The sequence below is a fragment of the Hordeum vulgare genome, chromosome 5H (genome assembly GCF_904849725.1).
Source record: "Hordeum vulgare subsp. vulgare chromosome 5H, MorexV3_pseudomolecules_assembly, whole genome shotgun sequence".
NCBI classification, from domain to species: domain Eukaryota; kingdom Viridiplantae; phylum Streptophyta; class Magnoliopsida; order Poales; family Poaceae; genus Hordeum; species Hordeum vulgare.
The window spans coordinates 196,211,014-196,231,410 of record NC_058522.1 but is presented as its reverse complement, the minus strand read 5'-3'; positions in this window follow the sequence as shown (position 1 = coordinate 196,231,410).

Sequence of the window (20,397 nt, the reverse complement as noted above, 5' to 3'; positions counted from 1 at the left end):
CCAAATGAAACCATCCTATATATCAATCTTCATTTCCGGACCATTCCAGAAACCCTCGTGACATACGTGATCTCATTCGGGACTCCGAACAACATTCGGTAACCACACATATAACTCAACTATACTAAAACATCATCGAACCTGAAGTGTGAAGACCCTGCGGGTTCGAGAACTATGTAGACATGCCCCGAGGTACTCCTCGGTCAATATCCAATAGCGGGACCTGGATGCCCATATTGGATCCTACATATTCTACGAAGATCTTATCGGTTGAACCTCAGTGCCAAGGATTCATATAATCCCGTATGTCATTCCCTTTGTCCTTTGGTATGTTACTTGCCCGAGATTTGATCGTCGGTATCCGCATACCTATTTCAATCTCGTTACCGACAAGTCTATTTACTCGTTCCGTAATACAAGATCCCGTGCTGTCTATGTATCCACACATGTATTTGAGTTTCCAATCAATACAATTCTAGCATGGATAAATAACAATTATTATGAACAAGGAAATGTAATAATAACTAATTTATTATTGCCTCTAGGGCATATTTCGAACACGTAAGCCTGCTTTAGATAGAAGCTCGAAAGAGCACGCACAACGGTGCTTATAAAGCACTGCGAGCGCTCCTCGCTAAGCGAGGTGGGACTAAAGGTTGCGTTGCACTGCACCGGAGGCAGCCCAACCCTTTAGTCCCGGGTCGTGGCTCGAACCGGGATTAAAGACCCCCTTTAGTCCCGGGTCGAGCCACGACCCGGGACTAAAGACCCTCGCTTCCCTCCCCTCCGCCTGCCAAAAATTAGTCCTTAGTCCCGGGTCGTGGCGCTACCCGGGACTAAAGGGTGTCTTTAGTCCCGGTTCTTGCCACGACCCGAGACTAAAGCTTCGCCCATATAAGCGGGAGTTGGAAATTTCCAACCCAAATCGCCGCAGTTCGATCGTCTTCCTCGTCTCGCTCGCCTCTGCAACCGGACGAACTCGCGACGCTGCCAGGCTACGCGCCGTCGCCGTCACCCCTGCCGACCTCCTCCTCGTCGTCGTCGCCCCTATCGTCCTCCTCGTCGTCTCCGTCGCCGTACACGCGCCGTTGCCCCTGCGTCGTACCACCACGCCGTCGTCACCGTCACGCGCCCTCGTGCCATCCTCCTCGCCGTCGCTGTCGCCCTGCCGTCCTCCTCGCCGGTGCCGGACCTCCCCGCCAGTGAGCCTCTCTCCTCTCCTCTCCTCTCGATCGATTGTCGATCGACAAGCATGTGTACGTATATGTTTATAATTGTTTAATTAGTGTTTTTGTAGATTATATGTATGTGCTTAATTGTTTAGCGTTAGTGTTTTGTAGATTATTTAGGCTTAGTGTTTTGTAGATTATTGCTTAATTAGTGTTTTGTAGAATATTTAGTGAATTTAGGGTTAGGTACGTTAGTAGTGTTAAATATGTTAATTAGTATTAATTAGTTTAGGCCTTTTCGTTTAATTAGTAGATTAATTAGGTTATTTGTAGATTAGGTTATTTATGTTATTTTTGTTACCTAAATTTGTGATGAAATCTGTAAAAGTTCTTATATTTTGGAACGGAGGTAGTACAAGCAGTTTAGAAAAGTTTATTAAATAGTAGGAATTTAAATAGTAGGACATACGATGCCCGGCCCGCATCCTCGTCGTCGACTCGGTGGCGGCCACCTACTTGATAGGCACCAGCATGTGCGGGACTGGGCTGCGCCGGGCTGGCACTGGGAGGAGTTACCTTCCGGGTCGCGCAACTTGGTGAGGAACGAGGCTCCCGTCGTCGACTCGGAGCTTCTTTGGTGGCGGTCGCGGGGGCCACTTTCGGTGCCTAGGTTGCCGGCCCCCGAGGAGGACGTACGTCGCCGTGTCAGGGAGGAGGACGAGCACGTCCGTCGGTACATGGAGGCGTTGGATGCCAGGTTCTCCAGTACCTGGCAGGTTCTTCCAGGATCTCACCCAAGCTATGATCGGGTGATGGTCCCTGCTCTTTGGGTGTCCACCGCCCGCGCCTCAGTACAGCGACGACTCTTTGTTGGTTGATCAGTTATATATTATTCGATGTATTACTGTATTTGAGAGATGTATTATTTATGTATTCCAGATTATATATTTGATAATATTAAGTGGATTATCTGATGATGCATTAATTAACTGGATTATTCGATGATGTTTAATTAATTTGTAGATACTATGGATCCAATACACAGCAGAGACGATTATCATGAAGACGTGATGCATGGTGTCATCCACGGGGATGATATTTTAGTTCGCGATGTCGATGTCACCAATCAGTTTCCAAACGAGTCTGGCAAGGGAGATGAGTCTCTCAACACACGAGGTAGAAGCTCCGGTGAGGTAGACGCCCACGCCTCAGGCGAGGGAGGAATCGACGGCTCCAATGAGGAAGAAGCCGACCACTCCGGTGAGGTGCATATATATATTAATAAATTAATCATGTGCTATCTATATACATATATTAACGCTCTTTCTTTTAGGCCTCCGGATCGAGAAAATCTTCAGTACGGACGAAACGAGGCCCAACCAAGAAGCTGGATGACAGTGAGAGATACAGGATTGAAAGAGTCTCAAATGCCGGGCAATCAATTGCTCCCACAGATGTAAAGCATAAGTTTGTGAAGGCATGCAGAGTAGTTTTTAGGGACCACATCCCTATCACCACTCGAGAATGGATTAAGCAAAGGGAGGAAGGAGTCTCATATGTCGGCACAATAGCCAAAGAAAACATTTGGAGAAAGCTGCGGTAAAGCGGCTGCAGCAGGATCAAATCTACAGACAACAAGGTAGCGGCCAATCTCAGCGGCTCATGATAGAAGCTGCATCGAATCGGAAAACCAGTTTCGCTTCCACGCAGCTCCAGGACGAGGGTGATGATGCACTGATGACGGATCCTCCTCGTCGCTACCGAGTGGATGATATCACAGAGAGCACACCTTGTGAGCTAAAGGTGAAACTTGCTAACTTAAGGTTGACGGTGGCGGTCGGCATGGCCATACCAATTGGACGTAATCCAACTTGGCATTGCTCTCCGGTTCCACAAGTGTACGATGTCGTCGCGGTGGATGAAGTGATGAAAGATTATGAGGAGCTAAAGCTCGACCACTCTGCAGGTGAAGATAGGGATTTGACTCAACTTCTAGAAGTCAAGAAACAAACCGTTGTATGGCCAAAGGAGGACATCTTCCTTCCTAATTGGATGACAAGGCCACCGACTCCTCATAGCAACAATCCTTCTTCGCCTCCACCTCACGAGTATCCAGCGCAACCGTTGTCTTCACCGCCTCACCAATCTCCAGATCAACCGTCGTCTTCGCCGCCTCACCAGTCTCTAGCGCAGCCGTCTCCACTGCAGCGTCAGCCGTCTCCATCCACTGAGGATCAGAGCAAAAAGCGGAAACGTACCCCCGCTAGTAGTGGCGGCAGAAAGGGGATCCGATCACCAAAACGCAAGTTTTCGCCCCTCCCAAAAGTACCTCATAAGAATATGGAGAAGAGACCTTGGGACTATATTGGAGAGGACAATATTAAGAGGGCATATGCCCATCATGAACAGTGGAAGGCTCAAGTGGCTAACAAGAAGAAATCGAAAGAGCCAGAGTTCCCGGTCACCCCAGAAGATCACGCCACGTGCGTGAAAACGCTGAAAAACCTTGCAGATCCCCCGCTACCGTTGCCATCAAACTATGAATACTCTATTATCAAGTCGGCTCAGGTAAAAAAGCAACGGTTGAAGAGTAGTACGTCCAGCGGAAAATCAGTTGTCCAGCTCGGACAACAGAAAAACCAATCATTGCCCCCGCTCAGAGTGTATTCCGATACAAATATGTGCTCGAGCGGAGGTGCGGTCTAGGAGAGGAATGATGAAACAGCTAACATCGATCCAGAATTTCTTGCACAAGACGGAGAAGCGGCCAAGGCTCAAGTCATGTCTATTGATGAGTACTTAAACCATTTGAAGGTATTCACTGAGATAGAATACACGTACCGGTACGGGCGTCCTCTGGTCAAACCTAAGTTAGTCAACGAGCTACCAACAAAAATGCGAAGATTGCATGACTGGTACATGCAAGCATGTGCTAAACAGAAAAACTAGATCTACGTTGCATATGAAGACGATCATTTGGGGACTGGACGAGGCGTGCACATGATTGCATTCGACGAATTATTTCACTTATACAAACAAGACGCCCTCGACAAATCTATCAACAGTGTCTATTGTTTGTAAGTATTATCAATTTATGTCATTAAGTCCTACTCAGCTCGTTCTTGCATGTATAATATTACTCATCACTATATTAATTTTGCAGAATGAAGATTCTCGAATGCAAAAGTGACATTGGGTTCATTGACCCATATTACAATCATCACCAAAGTGCCGAAAAGAATCCCCGCGAGACAGAGAATAACTTGGTACAAGGGTTAAGGTTTTGCTTTACCAAAAGGGAAATACGATTTCATTACAACTTCAAGTGAGTGTTACTATACACACATTCTATTTTCGCTTGCTCGATGTTATTATAAGTGTACGTATAATTGACTCGTTATGCGCGCGCAGGTTCCACTTTATTTTGTTAATTATTGTACCTCACGAGGGACAAGTAATAGTCATGGACCCGAAATGCACACCCCTCGCTGAATGGACGAACATGCAGGAATGCCTCCAGAGGTAATTTCAATCATTATGGCACTATATCGTCAACTTCTCATTCATTCCCTGATAGCAAGGAATTAATATAGAACTCCTTTATTCATTTCCTTTTCTTGGCAGGGCTTGGAAACGGTTCACCGCCAAGGCTCGAGGTGATTGGAAGCCAGAGCTTACATTTAAACAAATAGATGTAAGTAACTACTAGCTAGATCCGTGCATCTCTTTATTCTAGTTTTAATACCATTATAATTCTTGATTATGTTTTTGATTGAACTCTATTCTTGTAAATTGCTTGAGGCAGGAACACAGAAACAATTTATGTGGATACTATGTTTGCGGGTTCATTCGCCAGACGACCCATAAGAAAGGCAAAACCCAAGACATCAAAAAAATCGAAGTACGATAAACAATACTCACAGCTTTATTTTATTACCGTGAATTGTGTTCGGTTTCATTGATATCTATATTGACCCATTCTTTAAATTAGATCGAACGGTTGCGGGACGGTCTTCTACCACAGGAACGTGTACAATCAATTCAAGAGGAAATTGCCGGATTCTTAGATGCAGAGGTCCTAGATGTCGAGGGAGAATACTATTGCCATTCGACGGAAATAATATGAAATGATATAGTATAAAAAAGATCCATATATGTGCATGTAACTCGTGTCTACATTTTGTAAATATGTTCGACAAAGCATGACGGATGAGATGATGTAATATATTCGTAACGATGTGCAATATAGTTGTTCCTTTATTGCTGTGTATGTACCATCCAATTTAGTGCAAAAAAAATTAAAAATGCCCAAAACAAATAAATGGAAAAATAGGGGACAGTAAAATAGCCCCGTCCAATTTAGTGCAAAACCCTAAACCCAAAAATTGCTCAAAAAACTGCGAAGAAATAGCCCCGGTTCGTAATACGAATCGGGACTAATACCCCTCCCCCTTCCAGCCCCGCCACGTGGAAGGCCATTAGCCCTAGTTCGGGAATGAACCGGGGCTAGCATTAGTCCTGGTTGATTAGTCCCGATTCGCGAATCGGGACTAATGGCCCAACCAAACCGAGGCTAAAGACCCTTTTTCTACTAGTGAGGGGCATTTGCGTGAAAAAAGTGATAAATAAAAATTCAAGTTTTCTTTTCCAAAAAGAGCACGCCACGCGTGTCATTGACAATGGGCCCTACGACCTGTTGTCATGCCTTGTCAGCGTCGTTGGCGTACAAACAAGACGTACAAACAAGACTTGCACCGTATTTATACGTTTGAACCATGTTTTTGCACCACTTCAATATATGTCGCAAGTTCTAACACTAAAGTGACCATTTAAGCCAAGCTCGTCTATTAGGTATTAAAGAGGAAAGCAAAACAAACGGCGAGGCATGCATGCCCACGATTCTCACACTACCGTGTGCAATGCATTGGTCCGTTTCCTTCTCCCTCCAAAATTTCTACTTATTAATGAGGCCATGCATGGGTGTCGCTAGTAGTTAATTTCCTAGAAGAGAGAAAGGGCAGTTCTGCTGATTAATTAGGCCAATTAAATGTTAACATGCCTTATTTCTGAAGGATTTCGGAACAAATTGAAATCGCTAGTAGCTAAGATACAACCTTACTCCCTCTGTCACGGTTTAGAAGCCGCGTATGGAAAATCTCTGGGACCAAGGTAGTCATCGATTGGTTGTGAGATGTAGCAGGTGTAGATGCTAATGTGCCTAATCAACTGAGAAAATACTAGTACTAATGCGTGAGCAGCAAATTAAGAGGGCACATGCATGAGTAGTACTAGTACTAATTAATAGGAGTAATTGTTTTCGTGCCTTAAACCTTGTCTATTTTGGAAACGCACGCAGGTTTAACTGTGCCTTCTAAACCGTGACGGAGGGAGTACTGTCTTTCTCCATTAAATACAGTGCCGCATAAGCAAAATGTCTATAAAACCGCGTCAAGAGATTTGCATTGGTACATGCATGCGTCGTGCGGGGACTTCAAGGTTCATGCGGGAACTCCAAGGCTTTGACCTTGATGAGCTGGTCGAAAACCGGCGACATGCGGTCGGCCACCTCAACCGGCTCAAAAAATATCTGGTTGCCGCAGAAGTGGAGAGAGCTAAGGCTGACGAGGTATTCCCGCACGCTTGCAGACTCGAAGGAGGTCAAGGTTAGAGCATGGTTAATAGTATAGCCAACTGCCGGCTATAAGGAGTTGTCGTATTATATATAGTCGACCTAAACGAGTTGGTAAGAAGTATTCCTTCCGTCCGAAAATACTTGTCCTAAAAATAGATATATGTGATGTATCTATAATTAAAATAAGTATAGATTCATCCATTCCTAGGACAAGTATTTCCGGATGGAGGGAGTATTACTTTATTACTACATGGTCCATCTTACACTAGTGGGGACAGGGCCTATAGCCCCGGCCCGTAAGGGGCTTTAGTCCCGGTTCACCAACCAGGACTAAAGGGGCGGGACTAAAGGCCTAACCTTTAGTCCCGGCCCTGGTCCAAGCCGGGACCAAAGGTGCTCCACGTGGCCGCCTCGGAGCGCCCTCACGGGCAGGCCCTTTAGTCCCGGTTCTTAACACGGACCGGGACTAAAGAGTTTCAGATTTTGTTTATTTTTGGGTTTTAGGGTTTTAGGGTTTAGGTGTTCTGGAGATTAACGTGATGCCTCGTTTGGTGTTCGGGAATTAGTTTTGATATAATTCTAAATAGAAATAATTATGCATATATATATATATAAGATTAACTTATCTTACAAGCGAGCATATATATACAATTATATGGAGATCTGAATTATCGGGACTAGAGCCCGTCTATTCGATTACATGGACCAACATCAGTAATGGCCCCTAGGTACACTAAATTTTCCTTTGTCATCTATAGCTTCTGTCCTCAGAAAGGTCGCAAGCTCCTCTGCAACAGCAATCGCGCGTTGCTCTGGTAGGGACTTCTCCCTCATGGCCGTGTAATATATAAGAAGAGGAGATGAATATGAATATCAATCATGATAACAAAGAATGACGGGTAAAAATAGAGGTGTGAATGTTCATTGCTTACGTCGTATCTGTGATCCTTGTGCTCAGAGGTAAACGTGCGAATGGTCTCGCAAACATAGTATCCGCATAGATGCGTCCCCCGTGGCTGTTGGTCGCACTTTACGAGAATAGAATATATATAATCAAAATAATAATCTAGCATCATAAATATATTGAAAATAGAAGTATATCATACTACTATTTACCTGAGCCGCTCTAAAGGTCAGCTTCTTAGGCTCGATACCGGGAGTCACGCACTTGAACCGCTTCCAAACCCTGCCGGACAAGGAAAATGATTTGCTAAGTTTTTCATTAATTGATATATCAGAATATCATCGAAAGAGTCCGATAGAGCGCAAGAATGATTGAAATTACCCTTGGAGCATGTCCTGCAGGCTTTGGAACTGTTCCAAGGGTCTCGATAATGGGTCGAAGGCATCAACTCTTCCCTTATCAATTTGAATGTCCAACAGAATTCAATGGAAGCTGCACATGTATATATATATATATATATATATATATATATATATATATATATATATATATATATATATGTCAGTAACTTATCAATTACACTTATAAGTGAATGGACACAACAGAGTAAAGGCCCTCACCTGAAGTTGTATGGAAATAGTATGTGGTCACAGAAATTTTGATCTGTTAGAAATCTTAGAAGGTTTTCCTCCGTCTCCTTGGGTTTATCACTTAGCGTCGCTATATGTATTTTATCTGGGTCAATAAACCCAATATTTAGGATGTTCCTATTTTTACAATCTAGAATCTTCATTCTGCATAATAGAGTACAAGTTATATGTAGACAATGAATTGAAATATCTAAACAAGTTATATGTAGACAACGAATTGAAAAACTTACAGACAATAGCAACTCATAAGCGATTTGTCGAGGGCGTCGGCATTGTACATCTGGAAGAGTTCATCAAAGTCGATATGGATTTCTTCGGGGCGGCCGTAGTACTCCCGTGGGATACTCACCACGATCATCGTTCTCCCATTCTTTGATTCACTTAAGTACCATGTATGCAAGTAATGCATATTTGCTGGGAGATCATCTTTGCTGACCAAAGGCGCTCCCATGACAAACTGTGGCTTAGGGGCTACCACAGCCTTGGGTAACCTCTCGTCTTGGGAAGCCAGAATGTCTTCAACCGGGATACCCCATTCATCCGCCCACTTCTTTGCTAATTCCAAATCTTGCCCCTGCACGAGAGGGGGGACATTCTCGGGTAACACCCTGAGGGGTGGGATCGACTGTTTGGCCTGTTGTCCAAGCTGAAGAACGTCTGATCTTTTTTTGCTTGTAGTTGAACTTGATTTGCTCCCACTTGCACTTGCACGTGATCTGCTCTTTTTCACTTCCTTCTGCAAAGTGCGTGTATAGTCATCGGGCTTATGGTGTAAATCATACTGTGATGGAAGGTTCGTGAAGTATTTTGCAAATGCTATTTGCTTCTCGGTGTATTTCGGGCGGAGCTCGGGTTCCTTCTTTTTCATCTGCGCATCATGATGTTCCTTTGCTATCCTGTCGTTTTCCTCGGCGGTACGATCATAAGGTCTGATAGGAAGATTAGCATGAGGTACCTTTGGGAGGGGCGACAGTTTGCGCTTTGGGGGGCTCCGTCGCTTAGAAATCATCGGCAGAGCGTTCTTGCTGGCATGCTTCCGCTTAGTATCCGGAGCGGGCGGCGACGGAGACGGACGACCCAAGTCCGGCGGCGGTGATCGAGATGGACTCGTGTTGTGCTGGCCGACGTCATGTGGAGGGCTTGGAGGTGATGGAGGTGTAGGTGACCTGCGACGACTCGAAGGCGGTGTTGTCCCTGGGGCCGAGCCTGGAAGCTTGATGTAGTTCTTGTCCCATAGGATGACTCCACCCAGTACTTCTCCGAGTGTCTTCTCATCTTCGGGTCCAGCTATGTCGAGCTCCATATCATGAAACCCCGCCATGATTTCATCCACCCCGAGTTTAGCAAAGCCAGCTGGAATCTCACGGCCATGCCAGCGTGCATCAGGGCCAGAAGGTAAAGCTTGTCCGACGGCCACCTTCATGGATATGTTCTTGAATTTCTGATGGAGTTCACATGATGTTGACTCCTTGATTCCATCCACGGGGTAGCCGGGACCGCCCTCTATCATTCTTCGTGCATCGTCGGGCGGGGCCTCAGATTCAGCCACGCTGCTTTTCCACTTAGATGGGGCGCCGGTAATATCGAGTGCACGATCTTCCTGGCGCGCTACTCCTCTAAGCTCATCAATCTGCTTCTGTTGCTCATTAATCCTGGCAAGCAACTCGTTGAACTTGTCATTCTCCTCATCCTGCTGCCGCTTCTTTGCTCTCGCTCGGCTTCTGTAAGTGTCTTGGTCTCCGGCAAACCCAAGCCACCACGGGTAAGAAGGACCGAAGCCTCGCGTTCGTCCTCCATGTTCGTCATTGCCGAGGACCAGTGTGAGCAAATCTTTCTCTCTATCTGCAGTGAACTGTCTTTTTCCCTCCTTAATTTCTTTCACTATCTTTTTCCAATTCTCCCTGGGTATCCTAAGACCGTCACTGCAGATGAGGTCCCCTGTTTCTTCGTCGTACGAACCACCATGCGCAAGGAACCAATTTCTTGCTCTCAATTCCCACTCATCACGGAGTGGTTCAGGTATGATGCCTTTAGCTAGCAGATGTTGCTCTTTCTTATCCCACTTTGGGATGGCAGTCTCATAGCCCCCTGGCCCCAGCTTGTGGTGATATTTCTTCTTGTCGGCATTTTTCTTGTTCTTTTCTGATAATACCTGGGCATCTTCTGACTCCTTGTACTCTTGAAATGCCTTCCAGTGATTCGCCTGCTTGGCTAGATACCCCTCGAATACTGGCACATTCTTTGTCTTCAGATAGTTTTTCCATAGCTTCTTCTTCCAGCTACGGAACAGTTCGGCCATCTTCTTTAGAGTCCATTGCTTGACTTTGGCCCTTAGTTTTTTTTGCGGCGTCTTCATTCTCACATTGTGGCAGGTTGAAATGTGACATGAGATCATTCCAAAGATTATCTTTGTACCTTTCGGCGACATAGTCACTATCGGCTGCCCCTTTGCGCTTGTTCCACTCCCGAAAGCTGATCGGGACGTGATCCCCAACGAGAACTCCGCATTGCATCTTGAATGTGTTAGCAGCATTCTTAGGAAGCTTGGGTTCGCCCGTAGGCAATATCACCTCAAAGGTGTAATGCGTCCGTGCATCCAACTTTCTAGTCGGGCCTCGTTTCGTAGCTTTGCTCGATGTGGAGGCCTAAGAGGGAGAAACATTCGTCAAATGAATGTATATGTATACAATATAGAGCTATCTCTAATATTTTTCACATATTACAAGTGATTGTCGAACTTCATATGTATACCTTGCCGGACTTTATTATTTCTCCACCAGCTTCTCCATTAGTGGAGCTATCACCTTCTCCGTCATTGGACCTATTTCCTGCCCCATCGGCTTCATCTTCGTGTCGGTCGACTTCCATTCCATATCCGGAGGGGTTTAGATATGACGACGGAGATTCAGCTGGTTCAACGTCGGGGCCGTCTTTGATTATATCTTCGAGAAGTTCTTCCTCTTCGAGGTTCCTGATATGTGGATCCATAGTTCTGCAAAAAACGGACATTTGATTAACTAATAAACTAACAAACTATATAAGAGGGGTTGGAAACTTCAAAGTGTCATTCTATATAGGAGGACCTTTAGTCCCGGTTCTTGACTAGAACCTAAACTCTAAAATATGTCTAACGGATTCTCTTAACCTTTAAGGATTTAACAAAATGGCGACATTCTAGATGTGTAGAAAATGATCTATTTTTCCTGATCTCATCTACCCTTCTATATGTCACATTGTCTAGTGTCAAAGGACTTTGTTGAACTTTGTACCAAAAAAGAATTATTCTATCAGGAACTCCGTTCCAAAACAACTTTAGTCCCAGGTCGTGGCTCCACCCGGGACTCCTAGTTATCTGCATAGTATTCAAAGTAGGAGTACTTTTCCAATTTGAGCATTCAATAAGCAAAACCAAATCGTAAAATAAAGTAGTATTCAAATTAGCATGCATTCAATTATAAGAAAAACTACATCATCTCTTTTGTCCGTACATCGTCGAATATTATCACTAATACTCCTCGAATACTATCATACATATAGCATCACTGATACAGCTAGAACCGTAACGCCCGACGGGTATCGTCGCGGGCGGTGGACACCCAAAGAGAAGGAACCATCACAGGATCATAGCTCCAGTGAGATCCCTGAAGAACCTGTCAGGTATGCTCGAACCTGCCCTCCAACGCAACCATGTAGCGACGGACGTGCTCATCCTCCTCGCTGACACGGTGACGTACCACCTCCGCGGTGTCCGGAAGCCTCGGCACCGTCACTGGCCCATGCGACCGCCACCAAACAAGGATCAGGTCAACAACGGGCTGGCTCCTCACCAACCTACGCCCCCCGGAAGGTAGCACCCCAGCCGGGCGGAGCCCAGTCCCGGACATGGCCCCTCTGATCAAGCACGTGTCCTCCGTCGAGTCGACGACGAGGATGCGGGATATGCATCGTAAAATGAACTAAAAAAATAAACTAGTTCTATTAATTTTCTTGCTAAAAATAAACTAATTCTATATATAGTAAAATAAACTATTAACACTTAAGCATATACAATAGCAAAATTAAGCAATAATCTAAGAAACACTAATTAAGCATCTATATACGTAGAAATGTCTTCTTCTTCTTCTTCTTCTTTCTTATTTTCTTCTCCACTTCTTCTTCAACTTCTCTTCTTCTACTTCTCTTCTTCTACTTCTCCTCTTATTCTATTTTTCCTCTTCTTCTCCTCTCCTCCTCTTCTTATTCTCCTTTTTCTTCTTTTGTTCTCCTCCTCTTCTTATTTTCCTTTTTCCTAATCTTATTTTCTTATTTTTGTTCATCTTTCTTCTTCTTGTAACCTTAACATAATTCTAAATATTACTAACCCTAATAATCTAGCACAAACCTAATAACAATAGGAATTAAATGACAAAAAAAAGTTCTTCTCCTTTTTCTTCTTTTCTTCTCCTTTTTCTTCTTTTCTTCTCCTTTTTCTTCTTTTCTTCCCTTTTTCTTCTTTTCTTCTCCTTTTTCTTCTTTTCTTCTTTTCTTCTCCTTTTTCTTCTTTTCTTCTCCTTTTTCTTCTTTTCTTCTACCGGCCGGAGTGTTGGGGAGGAGGGGGCGGGGGGCTTACCAGCCGGAGGCGTCGACGACGGTGAGGAGGACGGCGGCGGCAAGGAGGATGACGGCGACGGCGAGGAGGACGACAGGCGGCGGCGAGGAGGACGGCGGGCAGCCTGACGGCGTCGTCGAGTTCGTCGGTGGTGCCGCTCCGGGCAGGAGAACGAGGAAGAAGTGAGAACGAAATGCGATTTGGGTTGGAAATTTTCTAACTCCCGTTTATATAGGTGGATCTTTAGTCCCGGTTCGGGGCTCGAACCGGGACTAAAGACACCCTTTAGTCCCGGGTGGAGCCACGTCCCGGGACTAAAGGCCCTTTTTCAGCAGACCAAAAGGTGGGTAGCAGGGGCCTTTAGTCCCGGGTCGGGGCTCGAGCCGGGACTAAAGGCACCCTTTAGTCCCGGGTGGAGCCACGACCCGGGACTAAAGGCCCGTGCTCGGCACGCGGCATGCGAGGGGCTTTAGTCCTGGGTCGTGGCTCCACCCGGGACTAAAGCCCCTCCTCGGCTGCACGATAAGTTTAGTCCCACCTCGTCCAGTGAGGGGGACTAACACTAGTTTATAAGCCCCGTAGCAACATCTCCATTGAGCTCCTATGTAAAGCAGGCTTACGGGCCTAAACTGATTGTAAATTTAAAAATTGAAACTATATTTGAAATTATGGAGAAAATTAAACCTGAATTCAAAGTGAGGTCACTTTGAATTTAGGTTTAAGTTTCTCTATAAATTCTCATATGGTTTCAATTTTTTACTATTTTCAAAATTAACTATTTTGTTATTTTCAATTAAAAACTATGTTTATTAAAAATCTTTTTGCATATTTCATAATTTGACAAAACTATGATAATGAAAAGTGTTTGAAATTGAATAATTAATTCAAAACTATTTTCTATTTTCAAAATTAATTATTTTGACTATCCAAACTATTAACTATTTTCTTATTTTCAATTAAAAACTATGTTTATTAAAATTCTTTTTGCATATTTGAGAATTTGACAAAACTATGATAATGAGAAGTGTTTGAAATTTAATAAATAATTCAAAACTATTTTCTATTTTCAAAATTAATTATTTTTACTATCCAAACTATTAACTATTTTGTTATTTTCAATTAAAAAATATGTTTATTAAAATTCTTTTTGCATATTTGAGAATTTGATAAAACTATGATAATGAAAAGTGTTTGAAATGAATAAATAATTCAAAACTATTTTGTATTTTCAAAATTAATTATTTTGACTATCCAAACTATTAAATACTTTGTTATTTTCAATTAAAAACTATGTTTATTAAAATTATTTTTGCATATTTCAGAATTTGACAAAACTATGATAATGAAAAGTGTTTGAAATTGAATAAATAATTCAAAACTATTTTCTATTTTCAAAATTAATTATTTTGACTATCCAAACTATTAACTATTTTGTTATTTTCAATTAAGAACTATGTTTATTAAAATTCTTTTTGCATATTTCAGAATTTGACAAAACTATGATAATGAAAAGTGTTTGAAATTGAATAAATAATTCAAAACTATTTTCTATTTTCAAAATTAATTATTTTGACTATCCAAACTATTAACTATTTTGTTATTTTCAATTAAAAACTATGTTTATTAAAATTCTTTTTGCATATTTGAGAATTTGACAAAACTATGATAATGAAAAGTGTTTGAAATTGAATAAATAATTCAAAACTATTTTCTATTTTCAAAATTACTTATTTTGACTATCCAAACTATTAACTATTTTGTTATTTTCAATTCTTAAAATTCTTTTTGCATATATGAGAATTTGACAAAACTATGATAATGAAAAGTGTTTGAAATTGAATAAATAATTCAAAACTATTTTCTATTTTAAAAATTAATTATTTTGACTATCCAAACTATCCGATGTAGACAATCTCTCTCGAAGTTTGAGGGTTTCGAACGAGAACTCATCTCTTACAAAGGGATTTCATTTTTTGAACTTATTTGAACTCCATACTTTTTGTGTGTTCAAAAGGCACCATTCAAAGGCACATCACAAAATTTCAACAATTTCTGACTTCATTTGGTATTCTTCGTGCATTTACTTATTTTTTTTTGAGCTAGTTGACCCTGAAATTGAAAAGCACTACAAATGAACTCTGAAAATGTTGAAAGTTGGCATGCTATCATCATTTCACCTACATAGCATGTGTTAAAAAGTTGAGAGGGCTACGACAAAAACTGGATGCACTTCGTGTACAAAACGGACAATCTCTCTCGAAGTATCAGTGTTTCGAACGAGAACTCATCTCTTACAAAGGGATTTCATTTTTTTGAACTTATTTGAACTCCATAGTTTTTGTGTGTTCAAAATGCACCATTCAAAGGCACATCACAAAATTTCAACATTTCTTACTTCATTAGGTATTCTTCGTGCATTTACTTTTTTTTGAGCTAGTTGACCCTGAAATTGAAAAGCACTACAAATGAACTCTGGAAATGTTGAAAGTTGGCATGCTATCATCATTTCAGCCGCATAGCATGTGTTAAAAAGTTGAGAGGGCTACGACAAAAACTGGATGCACTTCGTGTACAAAACGGACAATCTCTTTCGAAGTATCAGGGTTTCGAACGAGAACTCATCTCTTACAAAGGGATTTCATTTTTTTGAACTTATTTGAACTCCATACTTTTTGTGTGTTCAAAATGCACCGTTCAAAGGCACATCACAAAATTTCAACAATTTCTGACTTCATTTGGTATTCTTCGTGCATTTACTTATTTGTTATTGAGCTAGTTGACCCTGAAATTGAAAAGCACTACAAATGAACTCTGAAAATGTTGAAAGTTGGCATGCTATCATCATTTCACCCACATAGCATGTGTTCAAAAGTTGAGAGGGCTACGACAAAAACTGGATGCACTTCGTGTACAAAACGGACAATATCTCTCGAAGTATCAGGGTTTCAAACGAGAACTCATCTCCTACAAAGGGATTTCATTTTTTTTGAACTTATTTGAACTCCATAGTTTTTGTGTGTACAAAATGAACCATTCAAAGGCACATCACAAAATTTCAACAATTTCTGACTTCATTTGGTATTCTTCGTGCATTTCCTTATTTTTTTAAGCTAGTTGACCCTGAAATTGAAAAGCACTACATATGAACTCTGAAAATGTTGAAAGTTGGCATGCTATCATCATTTCACCCACATAGCATGTGTGTAAAAAGTTGAGAGGGCTACGACAAAAACTGGATGTACTTCGTGTACAAAACGGACAATCTCTCTCGAAGTATGAGGGTTTCGAACGAGAACTCATCTCATACAAAGGGATTTCATTTTTTGAACTTATTTGAACTCCATACTTTTTGTGTGTTCAAAATGCACCATTCAAAGGCACATCACAAACTTTCAACAATTTCTGACTTCATTTGGTATTCTTCGTGCATTTACTTTTTTTTTGAGCTAGTTGACCCTGAAATTGAAAAGCACTACAAATGAACTCTGAAAATGTTGAAAGTTGGCATGCTATAATCATTTCACCCATATAGCATGTGTTAAAAAGTTTAGAGGGCTACGACAAAAACTGGATGCACTTCGTGTACAAAACGGACAAGCTCTCTCGAAGTATCAGCGTTTCGAACGAGAACCCATCTCTTACAAAGGTTTATTAAAATTCTTTTTGCATATTTGAGAATTTGACAAAACTATGAAAATGAAAAGTATTTGAAATTGAATAAATAATTCAAAACTAAAAGGTTTAGTACATTCCATACATGCATTACATAAAAGGTTTAATACATTATTACATTATTGCACCAATATTCCTATCTATTATTTCTGTTTTCTTCTGGGTCGTAGCCATGGAGAATCTTCATCATTCAGTAGGATGCTTGGGTCCGTTTTCACTTTGAAGGGCGGAATTTCATGAAACTTATTATAATCTACTGACATGTCTGTCTTGTCATCTACTCCCACAATGTTTCTTTTCCGTGAAAGAACTATGTGGCGTTTTGGCTCATCGGACGATATCTTCTTTTGCTGATTTCTTTTTCTCGTTTTTGTAGACATGTCCTTCACATAGAAAACCTGAGCGACATCATTGGCTAGGACAAATGGTTCGTCCATGTACGCAAGATTGTTGAGATCCACTGTTGTCATGCCGTACTTTTGGTCTACAACTACTCCGCCTCCTATCAGCTTCACCCATTTGCACCGAAACAAAGGGATCTTAAAAGTAGGTCCATAGTCAAGTTCCCATATCTCCTCTATGTACCCGTAATATGTTTCCAAACAGTGCCCATTCTTGTCTGTTGCATCAAAGCGGACACCACTATTTTGGTTGGTGCTCTTTTTATCTTGGGCAACCGTGTAAAATGTATTCCCATTTATCTCATATCCTTGGAAAGTACATATGGTCGAAGATGGTGGTCTGGCCAAACAGTACAGCTGATCTCCAACGTTGTCGTCATTCATGAGATGTGTCTGCAACCAACTGCCGAAAGTCTTCTCGTGTTCTCCTTTAATCCAAGAGTCAGCCTTCCCCGGGTTTTCGGAGCGTAGAATATTCTTGTGTCTCACGATATACGGAGCCACCACGGTGGAATTGTGTAGAACTATGTAGTGTGCTTGAGAGAAAGAATGCCCGTCCATACATACTTTTGCTTTCCTTCCTAGTGTGCCTTTTCCTGTCAGCCTACCCTCATACCGAGATTCAGGAACACCAATCGGCTTAAGGTCAGGAAGAAAGTCCACACAAAACTCAATGACCTCCTCTGTTCCATAGCCCTTGGAGATGCTTCCTTCTGGCCTAGCACGGTTACGAACATATTTCTTTAAGACTCCCATGAACCTATCGAAGGGGAACATATTGTGTAGAAACACAGGACCGAGAATTCTAATATCTTCGACTAGGTGAATTAGGAGGTGTGTCATTATATTGAAGAAGGATGGCGGGAACAACAACTCAAAGCTGACCAGACATTGGACCACATCAATCTGTAACCCTGATAGACTTTCTCGATCGATTACCTTCTGAGAAATTGCATTGAGGAATGAACATACCTTCACAATTGCCAGGTGAACATTTTCCGGTAGAATTCCCCTCAATGCAACCGGAAGCAATTGCGTCATAAGCACGTGGCAGTCATGAGACTTTAGGTTTTGGAATTTTTTGTCTTTCATATTTACGATTCCCTTTATATTCGACGAGAAGCTAGTCGGGACCTTGATACTGAAAAAGACTTCAAAGAAGATTTCCTTCTCTTCCTTAGTAAGAGCGTAGCTGGCACGCCATTCCTGGTCCTCCCGTGCTTCCGGTGTATCTTTTGACTTCCCATACAAGCCCAGGAAGCCTAGAATATTCACGGAGAGATTCTTCGTCAGGTGCATCACGTCGATTGCCGAGCGGACCTCATGGACTTTCCAGTAGGGTAGCTCCCAAAATATAGATTTCTTCTTCCACATGGGTACGCGCTTATCAGGGGCGTTAGGAACATGTTGGCTGCCAGGACCCTTTCCAAAGATTACTTTTAAATCTTTGACCATATCAAATACTTCAGCACCAGTACGGATGACAGGCTTCCCCCGGGGTTCTGCCTTGCCATTGAAATGCTTGCCTTTTTTCTTTAAGGGATGCTTGGGCGGAAGAAAACGACGATTGTACGGGTACACATTCTTCCTACATTTGTCCAGATATATATACTTTCTGTCTGATCCAAACAGTGCGTGCATGCATTGTATCCCTTGTTTGACTGTCCTGAAATGTTACTAAGAGCAGGCCAATCATTGATGGTTACGAAAAGCAACGCTCCAAGGTCAAATTCCTCTTGTTTGTGCTTGTCCCACACACGTACACCTGGTTCGGCCCACAGCTGTAAAAGTTCATCAACTAATGGCCTTAGGTACACATCAATATCGTTGCCGGGTTGCTTTGGACCTTGGATAAGCACTGGCATCATAATGAACTTCCGCTTCATGCACAACCAAGGAGGAAGGTTGTAGATACATAGAGTAACGGGCCAGGCGCTGTGACTGCAACTCTGCTCCCCAAAAGGATTCATGCCATGTGTACTCAGACCTAACCATAAGTTCCTTGCGTCAGCTGCAAATCTCGGGAACTCTCTCTCGATTTTTCTCCACTGCCGACCATCAGCGGTGTGCCTCAACTTATCGTCTTTCATACGATCTTCCATGTGCCATCGCAACAACTTCGCATGATCTTTATTTCTGAACAGACGTTTCAACCGTGGTATTATAGGAGCATACCACATCACCTTGGCAGGAACCCTCTTCCTGGGTGGCTCGCCCTCAATATCACCAGGGTCATCTTTTCTGATCTTATACCGCAATGCAGTGTATACCGGGCATTTATCCATATTCTCGTACTTCTCACCGCGGTAGAGGATGCAGTCATTAGGGCATGCATGTATCTTCTGCACGTCTAATCCTAGAGGGCAGACAAGCTTCTTTGCTTCGTACTTGCTGGCGGACAATTCGTTCTTTCTTGGAAGCATCTTCTTCATCAGTACCAGCAACTTTTCGAATGACGAGTCAGTCACACCGGTCTCTGCCTTCCACTTCAGCAATTCCAGTGTGCGACCCAACTTCTTCTGGCCATCTTCACAAGTTGGGTACAACAATTTGTTGTGGTCCTGTAACATCTGCTCGAACTGCAACCTCTCCTTTTCTGTGTCGCAACCTCGCCGTGCATCAGAAATGACCCGGCCAAGATCATCAGCGGGCTCATCTGGTTCCCGTTCTTCATCCTGATCTTCTTCTTCATTGTCTTCCATTGCGGTATCAGCATACTCAGGGAACATAGATCGGTAGTTGTCATCATCATTCTCTTCTTCTTCATCGTCGTCTTCCATCATAACCCCTCTTTCTCCGTGCTTGGTCCAAACATTATAGCCCGACATAAAACCGGACGGAAGCAGGTGGCTCTGAATGACTCTTGAGGAAGTGTAATCCTTCTCATTCCGACATTCAACACATGGACAAAACATATAGCCACCACCATGCTTATTCGCATCGGCTGCATCTCGAAAAGAATGCACGCCTTCTCTGTAAGCGGTTGTGCGTCTATCACCATACATCCATGGATGGCTCATTTGCGTTATACGACAATATATCAAATACAATCACGATCCTAAAAATTAGTACCGCACGATCCAAAACGAGGAAATATAGTTGCTAACCTTTTAGAATAAGTAGAAATAAAGAGGAAGAGGTTTAAGCGTGGCTCGGGCATCTCATATCGTAGTTGTGTTCGGTGAACTCAAGCGGCATCGCTCTAACACATATTTCAACAAACACCTCTAGTGCATAAAAAAATGCAAGGAAGAGGAGAGAGGGGGGCTGTGCTATATATAGGCAGAGGACTTTAGTCCCGGTTTGAGACGCAAACCGGGACTAAAGGTGGCGCACATGCGAGCTGCACACCGCGTAACCCTTTAGTCCCGGTTTGAGACA